General features: G+C 35.2%; 1 pseudogene; it reads left to right on the plus strand.

Annotated features, from left to right (window-relative positions):
- The first annotated feature begins 6,305 nt into the window (after positions 1–6,305).
- Positions 6,306–6,674, plus strand: LOC141503461 (small ribosomal subunit protein eS25 pseudogene; annotated as a pseudogene).
- The last annotated feature ends 4,840 nt before the right edge of the window (positions 6,675–11,514 follow it).

Genomic DNA, 11,514 nt, shown 5'->3' on the forward strand with positions numbered 1-11,514 from the left:
CTCCAGCGCCGGTGCTTTATCCACTGCGCCACCTAGCTGCCCCCCCATTAATTTTTAATACACAAATAATAATGCTAGTAATGGAGTAGTCTAGAGTCAAGGTTGTTTATTTCTCTAATTTACATGATTTTAGTGTTTTGCTTCCTGGAGAAAGAGGAATAATACCTGGGAGATGCTTAGAAAAATCCCTCTTCTCTGGTTAAAGGACAAGATTCCTGAACTATTAAACTTGGAGTTATTTGGTAAGCCATCCTCCAAAACTGGAACTACTGGAGTATCCCTTCTCTAACCAAAAGGTGAGATTGCAAGATCCCAAGAAAATCTCCCTTCTTCTGACTCAAAGGTTCAATAGTGACAGTATCTAGAAATTTTCCTTTTATATTATTGATAAAAACAGTATTTATATAAGACTTTAAAGTTTACAAAGGGCTGTGTATATGTTATCTCATTTGATCTTCACAACAAACCTCTCCATTTTACACATGAAGAGACTGAGGCAAGCATATTTGTCCCAGATCACATAGCTAGCAAGTGTCTGAGGCAGGAATTGAACTCAGATTATTCCCAACTGCTAGTCTAACTTCCCATTATGGTGCCATTAGGACCATGTGGATAACCACTTATAACTCTCCTGTGCTTCTCCAGGATACTTCTCTTCTGTCTTTGTCTATTGTTATGTCTTGTGTTGAGAAAGTCTACCCAATCTACTTTAATGTCTCTGGTCCCTGTATGGTCAGAAAGGGAAAAAAGTAGAAGGTGGCAAAGAATTTATAATTCAAGAACTCCTTTTTTGGATCACTTGGATGAACATAACTAACTCCCAACATACTTCTTCCAAAAGGAGGCCATTAGTAATAACTATGGAGACATGAGAGAAGACCCCTCTTACACCCACCCTCAACTGATGAAACCCTTAGCATCTCTGCAAAGGAAGGTGGAAAAGTGAAAAGGACAAACAAAATACTTTCTTCTCTAGGCTACAATTTTTTTCTTTTATCCCTAAGAATCTCTTAAGATTCTTTCTTCCCAAAGATTTGATCTAACCAGTTCATTGTGGGGACAGCCTTAGTCATTGAAACTAAATTGGGAGATGGCTTTTATCTTCTTAACAACATTTCTGCTGACACATCTAACCTTAATAGAAATAGGGTTTCAAAAATCCCAAACAAAAGCTCTTCAAATTGAGTGAAAATTTTCTTAGATCAGCACCTTATACCAAGAGTTTTAGAAAAACATTCTGGCCCCCTAGTAAGGATATCAAATTTATCAGGCAATTATTCTCAAAGAAGGTATGTGTGTGTGTCTCTGTGTGTGTGTGTGTGTGTGTGTGTGTGTGTGTGTGTGTGTGTGTGAAAAAGACAGACAGACAGAGACAGAGACAGACAGAGAGACAGAGAGACAGAGAACAATTATATGTTGGTATCAAGTAGAGACAAAATAAGATAGTCCAGTTAAATTTAGTGTCAGTTTGAATCACACTGACCTTGACAATGTCATTAAATCTGAGTTCTAGTCCTGAATCTGCTACTCCCTTTTAACTCTATAACTCTATGGTAATTTAGTTCATTAACAAAAAATTATTTCATAAAGCTGATCTAATGTGCATCTATGTGCTGAGATAGATACAGATGTAATGGGGCAGGAGGTTGAAGTGGAATGCATTTGATCATTGAGGGCTCAGTCCTTATGACATTCTAAGATTTATTTTTCCTGGTGGATTATACAGAGTTTATACAGTCATTTCCTGACCTACTTATAATTCAACCATATGTTAAGGCCTCTTGTTAAGCCTGTGTCCTACTATGAGTACTGATAGGGCTAATGCTGTTCGGTGATAAGGAATCTTATTGCTGGCTACAGAACCAAAGGAGCAAATGACTCAGGAGATGGTGAGCAAGGACTGAATTTAGATTTTTAAAAAATTGATATGTATCCTCCCTTCTGCACTTTTTTTCCCCTAGTGATGAGTGGGGAAAGAATTTCTGAGAGCTACTAAAATAACAAAGAAGACAATGTTTGCACTCTCTACTACTCAGCTGCCGTATATCCATGAATATATGATGCCTTTATTTGGGGTTTATTATTTTCTGTTCTTATATAAACAAGAATCTAGGATGCAATTGAATAGGAATGTTGAAAGGTCAAAAGAGCAATCAGAAGCATTCCTCATACCTACTAAGCAATCATTGGGCTTAATTAAGAGAGATCTTTTCTGGGACCTTAGAGAAGTCAGAAGGAAACTATTGATAAATATTTGTTGGGGATATTCCTAGACCTTTGAAAGAATTGAAATTGTGACATATGAAGAGAGAATGACATTACATTCTGAAATTAGGACAAAAGTTGTCATACTTACCTAGAACCTTTCAAGGAGACTTGATGGACGGATATAATTGAAATCATAAAAAAGGACTTTCTCAATCTAGATCAAATAGCCTAAATTTATAGAATGGCAACCTGGGACAGAAAAGAGAGTTTGATAATCTAGGATGGCTTTTCTAGCTCAATCTACATCACAAAGGCGTTGAAAGAAGCCTAGATCTGAGTCTAATCTATTTGGAGGAAAGGTCTGCATGGCAGCTAAAGGACAGAAGATGGCAGCAGAGAGCAATTCAACAGAATTGCCCAGCAGAGAAGCAATGAAGGGGAGAGGACCCTTGCTCAGTGGAGACTGCAATCCAGTGTTAGGGACGTCGCCAGAGAACCCGGAGAGTCCTGCAGGGGAGCAAACAGCAGCTGCAAGGCAAAGAAAAATTCCAGCAGAGAGACGGCCTAAAGAGTATGAGATGCCCTGTCTAAAATGTGCTCCTTGGGCATGAGTTTGTTTCTCCCATGACTGGCCCAGTAATCTCCCTTCTCTTATTTCCTTATATTTTTTAAATTAACTGTCATTGACTTTGAACTAGATGTAACATTGGTCATTCTGTTAAAAGACATATCAGTGGGGGCTCATGAGCTTTAATCTGCATATATCTGAAGCTGATCCAAATTTTTAAAGTTTGGAAGTAGCTTTATTGTTTAGTCATTTCAGTTGTGTCCAACTCTTTATGATCCCCATTTGGGGTTTTCTTGACAGAGATAGAGAAAGAGATTTGCAATTTCCTCCCCCCAACCATTTTTTACAGAAGAGAAATTGAGACAAATAGGGTTAAGTGACTTGTTCAGGGTCACATGCTATTAAGTATCTGAGGCTGGATTTGAATTCATGATGCTGAGACGTCCTTACTCCAGACTTGGTGGTCTAATTCACTGTGACACTTAGATGCCCTAGAAGTTGCTGGGGAGTGCTACAGAAATAAATAATTACCTTCTTTGGGGTAAATCTGGGAGCTTTGCTAGTGAAAGCTGTGTCTTTGCTAACTAAATATGATCTTTACACATTTTGAGTTGACCAAAAGCTCAATATAAACCAATCAATATGCATGTTCCCCCAAAAGTTAATGAAATCTTAAATTATATTTATAGCATCCAGATTATGGGATCCTAAAATGCCCATTTTACTTAGTTCAGAAATAAATATATTGTGTTTTTATTTAGGGCACTAACTGAATAATTTATAAGCACAAATGCATACAAAGGAGGACAATTAGGAAAGTTTGAAGAGGGCATGGAAACAGTATCTTAAAGAGAGAGCTAAAGATGATCAAAGAGAAAAGAGAATTGCTTCTTAGATTTGAAAATGCTTGTATTTCAGAATGGGATCGAAGTGATGTTGCTTTTATTTTTCTAAAAAATAGAATTTGCACCATTGGGTATTAGTTTTAAGGAGACCTATTTCACATGTTTTTTCAAAAATCATTGATCTCATCATTTCTTATAGCACAATAGAATTCCATTGCAATCATATACCACAACTTGTTCAGCCATTCCTTAATTAATAGAATAATGAAAAGTGAATCAAGCAGAATAAAGAGAACATTGTATAAAGCAATAGCCATATTGTTTTAAGAACAACATTGAGAGAATGAGTTATTTTGACTATAATAAATATCCAAATTACCTACAAAGGACATATGAAAAATGAAGCTATCTAATCTAGAGAAAGAATTGATAAATGGAAGTATATATATATATATATATATATATATATACATATTGAGAAAGTCAAATAAGTTTTCAAACTTATGCTCTTAGTAAAGTCTAATTTTCTTACTATTGTAAGGAATAAAATGTAATCCCTCCATATGTTAATTACAATCTCAGGAAGACCAAATGTTTAGAAAGCTGGGAAAACTTATCCTGCCCTTGTTATATTTAATTCAAGAAAAGATAATGATGGATCTTCCTTCAGACAAGATATCATTGTATAAGGATGAGCAAACCTAATAGAATGGCTTCCAGGTATGTTTAATGTTTTCCTTATCCTTATTAATGTACAAATATCCTGGGCTCTCTAGGGTAGTCGTCTTGGAGAGATTGCCTCAACTCCATAGGTTTTGTTGGTCATCTTGAATAGATGGCCTGTACCTATAGGTTTTGTGATAAATCTTAAAGACAAACTTTATGTCTAGCATATTTGTCATTTTATTTTAACCCTAAATTATTGTTTTGCAATATATGTATATATAAGCATATATATGTATGTACATATTTGTTCTAATGGTAGTCATCTCTAGGATGGTAAGAGAACAAAAAAGAAAAAAGAAAATATATGATAACTTTATTACATATTTAAAAGAAATAGAAAGTTGCATATAATAGATTTATAGTTTCACATGCAACCATATTTTTTCCCATTCCTCTTTGTTTTGGAAATTCTTGTTTTATTTAAGTTCAGAATTAAATAAAAAAATTTTAAAAGAATTGGCAAATATTATGAATCAAGATTTAATTTATTGTTTTTGTTAATTGTCTAAACTTAAAGTTGTGGAAGATATGTTAATGATACAGATTAAACTTAAAAATAATAAAATAAAGAGGCCCACTTCAGCCAAACATAAACATTTTCTTATTAGAACTTCCCAACAATAGAATGACATGCCTTGAAGAATAGAGAGCTCCCTGTCACAAGAAAAGTTCAAGTGGAGACTGAATGACCATCTGTCAGAAGTCGTAGAGCCTGTCCTACCATGGGTGGATAGTCAAATTACTTAACCTCTAAGGTTCCTTCCAACTCTGAGATCTTATGATATATGCAATACCTTCCAGGCTCATAGATTTAGAAGAAAAGTGGATCTCAGTTGTCATCTAATCTAACTCCTTTGTTTTATAAATGAGAAAAAGAAGACCCTGAGTATTAAGTGAATTACTTAAAGTCACACAATAATAAACCATAGTGGACTGGATATTGTTTAAGAAGAAGATCTCTAAGCATGGCATATTTTTTAGTTTAATCTTCATCATTATTATGATTAGCATTCTCTCCATCACTTGCTTAAGTCTTGATAATTATCAAAACAAAAATTGAAGCTTTCTTTTTCAGCCCTTACCAATTTCTAATGTATAAATATTCACACTGGGAATTGAACAGTGGCTTGTCTGTGCTGGCTCCATAGTGGCCCTGAAGGAGTGACAGAGTTCTTCTTTGAGTCCTATTATCTTCACTTATGTGCCTCCTGCACAGGGTTCTCTGTATGTAAATTAATTTGACTGGGGAAAATATTAATGAAAAGATAAAGTGAAACCCAAAGCCTAAGAGTAACCCTACAGCAGCAGCTCTCCTGGAGAAGTAGTAGCTCCTTCAAGCATGTCCTTGGCCATCATATCCTAGAAGAGGGGGGTGGGAGATGGGGAAGTGTATGATGACATGAAGCATTGCTTCTTTAGCATTCCCTAATATTACACCTTACCCATTCTCTAATAAGCTATATTTTAATTTAAAACAGCAATTTACAGTGCAATTCATTTACAACAACACAATCCATTGTAATCACAATGCCATAAATTTATGTTTTAAGTAATTTTTAATGCTTGTAGCAGCTGGGTCTCTGAAGTGTGGAAATAGCTAACATTTTTCACCTAGTGCAGTGCAGCCAAGGAAAAAAAAAGGCCTGCTCTTTAATTATCTAACCACCAAAGACAGCATGTGGAGACTAGAATAGTTGTAATTGCAAAATAAGAAACAATTGGTCTGAGGCATAATGTACAGTCTTTAAATGTAAACATGTAAATACCAAGACACAGTAGGTAAAGCCTAGAGCAAAAAAAATAGTTAAATTCACAAATATCTATGGTTTTAAGTTGAATTGATTAAAAAAGGAAAGTATTATTAAGTAGGTGGAAATTATATCATTAAAAGAAGTGGCTTTTTCTGTCTGACATTTTAGCTTGGAGGTGGTTGCAGTAAGAGTTCCTAAAGCCTCACCATGCCACCCAAGGAAGATAAGAAGAAAGATGCTGACAAGTTGACCAAGAAGGACAAAGATCCCATGACTAAATCTCGGGGCAAAGCCAAGAAGAAGTGGTCCAAGGGAAAAGTTCAAGACAAGCTCAACATCTGGTTCTGCTTTGACAAAGCAACATATGACAAACTCTGCAAGGAGGTCCCCAACTATAAACTTATCACTCCTGCAGTAGTCTCAGAGAGACTGAAGATTCAGGGTTCTTTAGCCCTAGCAGCCTTCCAGGAACTGCTTAGTAAAGGTCTGATTAAGCTGGTTTTCAAGCACAGAGCTCAAATTATATGTACTAGGAATACCAAGGGTGGAGATGCTCCAGCTGTTGAAGGTGCATGAAATGGTTCAACATTTTTGTGTACATTTTCAAAAATAAACTTATTGGGGGTGGCTAGATGGCTCAGTGGATAGAACACTAGTCCTGGAGTCAGGAGTACCTGAGTTCAAATCCAGCCCCAGATACTTAATAATTACCTAGTTGTGTGGCTTTGGGCAAGTCACTTAACCCCATTGCCTTGCAAAAAAAAATTTTAAAAAATTTTTAAATAAATAAATTTATTGGACAAAAAAAGAAAAAGAAAGAAAGAAGTCCCCTGTACCCAAATAAAGTTCTAAGCCAAAGGGCATTGGTGATTTTTTGCAATAATGGAGATGGAAGGAATTCACAAAATCTGTTAGTGAATTGTGTGAATATTCACATAATTATAAAGATCAAGCATCAGTCCACATTAAAAGCAGTGAAAAGTTATCAAACTGATTCATTTGAGTCATGTGTTATCAGCCTACCTCTAGAAGTACATCATGAACACCCCAATATTTCTACACATTCTGAAAATACAGCCAGTACCAGAAAGAGGGTTACTGCCACTGTGAGAGCAGATCCAGACAAAGAAAAATGAGTCAGGTGGACAAGAGGGAATATCCCCTCAGAAAGATGATCTCTATTCCCTTTTATTATTTACCCTGAAGGGCTCATCTACTCTATTATGCTTCTGCATGATACCAATATTGTCAAAATTTCATCTTTTTAATTGTTTTAACCTTGGCTTATTAAATTAGCATTTTTAACCTTAAATAAATGAAAATGTTAGAATTTCAAAGCAAAGATGAAGACAACATTGATGCCTGTTTTCAAAGAAGACCTGTAAGGGGTGGCTAGGTGGTGCAGTGGATAGAGCACCAGCCCTGGAGTCAGGAGTACCTGAGTTCAAACCCAGCCTCAGACACACTAGCTGTGTGGCCTTGGGCAAGCTATTTAACACCAATGCCTTGCAAAAAAATTCTATAATTAATAATAGTAGCTAGGATTTATTTAGCTCTTTAAATTATGCAAAGTATTTTAAATATGTTATCTCATTTGATTCTTTCAATCCTATGAGTTAGCTGCTATTATTAACCCCATTTTGTAGTTGATGAACTGAGACAGAGAAATTAAGTGATGTATCTAGAAGCAGAATTCAAACTCATCTTCCTGACACCAACATTTTATATTGTATGCTTACCTCCTAGCTTTCTTAGCAATAATATTTATCTTAAAATTAGAATTTATATAGTTATTTTAAGGTTTTCAAAGAGAAGTACATGTTATCTTCAAAATGCTGTGAAGTAGGTATTATGATTATCCTCATTTAAGTGTCTCAGAGTCTCAGTTAAGAACTTTGTAAGGTGGGAGAGGTGATTGGAATTCATCTTCTTGTTCCTACATACTCTGATTTTATTATAATTCCCTAATGACCTATAAGGTGACCATTAGTCAAATTACTGACAATGATAAGAGCACAGGTTGTGAAGTCAGAAGATGCAGGCTGAAATATTGTTTCTGATGCTCACCCATTCTATGACTTTGGGAAGTCCCTTTTCTTCCCTGAAGTGCAGGTATACCCCAATATTTCTACATTGGACAACTCAATGTTTCTACATAAAATATAGTATTATTTCAACATTGGACACCCTAATACCTCTACACTGGATACCCCAATGTTTCTACTCTACTGAAAAATCCAGTCATTTCAGGGAATAAATTCACTTAAAAATGAAAGAGGTGGAATCTGTAGCTTTTGGGGGGACATTTTCCAGCTATGTCTTTAATCTTGTGATGAAATTTCTTCATTGAAAATGCCACAATGAAATAGATACCTCCAATGCTAGAGGCTTGAAAATAGAATCAATTTCATTTTTTTTTGGTATTATCACTGGTGTTTGACATATTCAGTTTTTCCTAATTTTCTTCTTGATGAAAGCATTTGTGATATGTGTGATTTTTTGGTATAATTTATAAACCCCTTTCGTCTAGAGTTTCTTACTCCTAAACCATTTTCCAACATGTTTTTGCCCCATTCTACATTTACAAGAGAATTAAAATCTATGTTAATTTAATTTGGAGGATCTTATTGAGTTCTTTGTGATGTTATTTAATAGTTTCCAAGTCTGTTATCTCCTGACTTTCTTCCTGATAATAGTTTGGATTTATAAAAGGCATTGATATGATATCTTTATAAACTATTTTACATGTTACAACTGATATAAGCCTTAAAATAATCTTATTATGGAGGTACTACAAGTATCCCATTGTTAAATTGAGGAAACTGAGGCTTTGAGAAGTTAAAACTTATTAAAGGTCAAACAACTAATAAATAATAAAGAAGCCAGGTTAACCTGACTCCAAGTTCAGTATTCTATCTATAGCATCTCATTACTGAAGAAATATACATGAATTGTAGGCATGAGGCAATTATGAAGACTTCACTCTATTAGTCTCTATGTTTCTTATTCTTGAGTTATAACTTCCAAGATATTATTTGCTATCTTCCCCAAGTCTTTGTGCCAGGCCCTTTTCTTTCTCTACACTTGTATTTGATGAACTCACTAGTTCTCAGGGGTTTAGTTATCATCTCTACCAAGTGACTTCAATATGTATGAGTTCAGTCTCAGCTCTCTCTTAAGTGCAGTTGCGATCTCCAACTGCCTACTAAGAGATTCCAAACTGGATGGATGATTCGTTGTAGATGCCTACAATATCTCAAGCCCTGTCCTAAGCACTGCAGAGTGTTGCTGTTGTTCGTCCTTCCTACTTGAAGAGGACCAGTGACATTATATGGGTTTGTAGGTACAGTGTATTTGACTGTGGGTGATTAGTCCAGTATAAATTCATAGTGCATTTGAACATTTGGGATGGAGATAGTAAAATAATAAATGATGGATGGTATTCTGACTCATGCATGAATTGGATTGAGGCAGAGTTGGGCAAAGTTATCAGCCTCACTCTTTCTTCAAGAGTCATTGGAATCCAATAGCAAGATAAAAGTCAAGACAACTGGCAACTTACCAGGATAGAGCAGATGACCTTGACATATATGACCAACCTCTAAGTGCTCCACAGAACCTGTTTTAACCACATTAAAGGTCATAAGAACAAATTGTTCTCATCTACCTATTCCACCAGAAGAAATTTTCATGTGCTTGGGATAGACAATCCCATAGCTCCATAATAGGTTTAAGGGCCATCAGTTACCTCAAACTGATGGGTTAACTCAACTGCCAAAATGATTTATTAATTTGTGACTTTGGGGGATACAAAGAAAGGCAAAATGGTTGCTGATCTCAAAGGGCTCATAGTCTAGTGGGAAAGACAATGTGAAAACAACTATATACAAAGGATAAATTGCAAATGATCAACAATGGGAAGATACTAACATTAGGGGAGTTCAGGAAGGACCTTCTGTAGAATGTGGAAATTGTAGCTGGGATTTAAAGGGAGCTAGGGAAGCCAGAAAACATGGGAAATAGCCAGTGAAAATGCCCAGAGTAGGGGGATGTAGTATCTGGCAGGAAGGCCAGTGTCACTAACCAAAGAGCACATATGAATGAGTAAAGTAGAGAAAGACTGAAATCTTTACCCTCAAAGCTTTCCCTATTTGTCTAAAAGTACAATCATCCTTTTAATCACCCAAATTTCAAACCTTAGCACTAACCTTGGCTAGAAGACCTCTAGAAATTCTTTCCTATTCTAATATTAAGATAATATTCCAATTCCAATGTTACCAACCATATACTTCTATAGGTATTATCTTGGGTTTATTACATACAAGTATATCAGAAATAGCCCTACTTAATCTTTTGAATATGGTCCTGGTTGTTGTGTACATTTAAATATCTTTGATTGGAATTGGTAGAAGTCTGGTATATGATTTAGAGTGTGTAATATCTGTTTGTTTGGTGGCATAATACTTTGCTTCAATTCTTCTCTAATAGATGATTAGCCATATGGATGAATAGAGAAAAGGGTAGTTTGATTAATAAAATTTTTAGGATCATAGGCTCTCCCTAAACCTAGAATCCAGCTAATATTTTTAAACAGAAGTGAGAAGTGACTAAAAAGAGATGTTGGAAAATAACTCCATTCATTGTCTGGGAAAAAAAGGAATTCATAATGTTAAAGTGACAACATTAATTCCCAGATTCAGAATCCAAAATTTTGGAAATTTAAGAAAGAAGATAAACTAACAATGATTGTTCTCATTATATATAGCACACTGGTAGTAATAACACCAGAAGATGCTGGTTCAACTTCTAACTCCATTTTCTATCTGTATTTCCTTGAACAATTCATAGGAGTATGTATTTAGAACCAAAAGAGATCTTAGAGATTATCTAGTCCAATCCCCTCTCCTATCTCTCACCATTTTACAGATGAGGAAACAAATTTCCAAAGCAGTTTGGAATAGTTCTAACTCTAAATCTAGTACTCTTTCCACCAAATAACTCTCATTTATAAAAGAAAGATAATTTTCTCATCTATAAATGGGGATATCCCTCCCTCTAAAACTCTGTTCAAATAACCTTAACAAATAGGTACACTAGGAACTGGGAATATAAAAATGTAAAGCAATACAGTCCCTCAATATTATAAACTATGAAAATCTAAAAACATATGGGAGCCTTCCTCAAATTTCAAAAGAACATAAATGGTACACATGGATTACCAGTTTCTTAAAGCATTAAATCTACATTTAGAAACTTCAAGTTCAGTATTCTTGCCATGATGTCACTGTCAGGTGGGTAGATCACATAAAGTTTCCTAAAAGATATGTCATTAGAGTGGGACCTTGAAAGAAAGTAGAATTTGAAAGCTGGTAAATAAGTGTAAGGGTAGAGAGCTGTTATAGTTGGTAGAGTACTA

The sequence above is a fragment of the Macrotis lagotis genome, chromosome X (assembly GCF_037893015.1).
Source record: "Macrotis lagotis isolate mMagLag1 chromosome X, bilby.v1.9.chrom.fasta, whole genome shotgun sequence".
NCBI classification, from domain to species: domain Eukaryota; kingdom Metazoa; phylum Chordata; class Mammalia; order Peramelemorphia; family Peramelidae; genus Macrotis; species Macrotis lagotis.